We start from the raw sequence: 1,919 nt of genomic DNA, 5'->3' as shown, positions 1-1,919 counted from the left end.
CATCGGCCTCTCCAACCGCTATGCAGCCCTGTCTGACGACACTCCGGTCCATCCAGCGGATGCACCTGCGGCTTCGAGTCTCCCTGATACGGATCTCTTTCGGCGGACAGTGCCTGCCGACACTGTTGCATCTCCTTCACTGGCTACATCTCCCGCGCTGGGCCGCCGGTCTGCCGCTGGGCCTGATTGGTGGCCGTCATCCTGGTCAAAAACCTCCACTTCCCGAAGTAGGATCCTGAAGGAGGCTGTGATCAGACGCTCCGGAGGCCGTCTCTACCCTGCACCGGCCACACTAATAATTGGTGACTCCATAACCAGAAACATCCGTTTCTTTAACGCTACCACTCACTGCTTCCCCTGTGCCACCACGGCTGACATTTAAAAAAAACTCCAGGACCTAATGCCATTGCTCCCGTCCTCCATCACAAGGGTGATAGTCCATGTGGGAACAAATGACACAGCTCTTCAGCAGTCTGAGCTGACAAAATCAGATTTTAACCGTCTTTTTAACTTTTTAAAGCAGTGTGGAAAGTCCGTTTTTATCTCTGGTCCCATTCCCACAGTTGGTCGCGGTGCTGGCCACTTCAGTAGACTCCTTGGCTTCCACGACTGGCTCCAGTCCGTCTGCAGGGCTCACCTTGTGTGTTATGTGGATCATTTTAATATTTTCTGGCAAAGAATGTCTCTTTTTAAGACAGGCGGACTTCACCCAAACAAACAGGGCTCAGAAATGTTAGCTGCTCACATACAGCATGTGGTGTGGTCCACACATGACTTACGTGAATGACTAATCATTCATGCAGCACACCACCAGTCACTGAACAGATCTCTGCCTCACTGCCACTACTGTCTCCACCTGCTGGCATGTAAAACTGTCTGCTCCCAGCATTGTTCCAAAGACTTCTATTCCTGTCATCATCACGCATAGACCAGTAAACCGAAATGTGCACATCCCACACGGAAATATTAGTAATCTCTTAAGGATTAGGACAACTGCACCAACTCCAGCACCTAGAACAAACACATTTAAAATGGCTCTCTTCAATGTGAGATCTCTGTCAAGTAAGACTTTTATCTTAAATGATTTTATCGTGTCTGCAAATCTAGATTTTATGTTTTTAACTGAATCATGGTTGCAAATGAATGACTATAGCCAGCTAGCTGAGCTGTGTCTGGTTCAATATGATTGTTTTAGTCAACCGAGGGTCAGTGGTCGTGGTGGGATAGTGAGCGTGTATAGGAAATATTTAAAATGTCATCAAGTACGCTGTGATGAATTTAACTCCTTTGAAGTTCTCACTCTTAAACTTGGGGGGCTGCAACCTATCATATTTGTTATAATTTATCGCCCCCCAAAACCTGGAGGATTTTTATCAGAATTTCCTGAATTTTTATCTACTCTGGTTTTAAATTATGACAGAGTTGTTCTTTGTGGCAATTTTAATATTCATGTTGATGACCCCACCAATGTTAATGCAACTGACTTTTTAAATATGGCCACTTCTTTTAACTTCAAACAACATGTCAAAGGGCAAACCCATAACCGTGGTCATACACTGGACTTGGTTTTTATCCTTGGTGTCAGCATTTCCTCTGTGGAATTAGTGGACATGACCATATCTGACCACAGATGTATTGTTTTTAGCTGCGATTCGCCTGTTACTCATGCCGCCTCACCAAGCTCTGTGTGTTTCAAAGTTTTGCGCATTCTTTCAGAGCCAAAGCCAACACCTATCTGATTCCAACACCAACAATCTGGTCGATCACCTCAATCATATCTGCTTGTCGTCACTAAATATTTCTGCTCCTCTAAAGGTTAGGCCTACGTCTAAAGCTAGTAAGCAACCCTGGATAAATGACAGCATTCGCAGCCTAAAAAGAGAATGCAGGAAAGCAGAGCGCAGATGGAAAAAATCCAG

Source organism: Micropterus dolomieu, linkage group LG20 (genome assembly GCF_021292245.1).
Source record: "Micropterus dolomieu isolate WLL.071019.BEF.003 ecotype Adirondacks linkage group LG20, ASM2129224v1, whole genome shotgun sequence".
Lineage (NCBI taxonomy): Eukaryota > Metazoa > Chordata > Actinopteri > Centrarchiformes > Centrarchidae > Micropterus > Micropterus dolomieu.
This window is presented reverse-complemented; position numbering follows the sequence as displayed.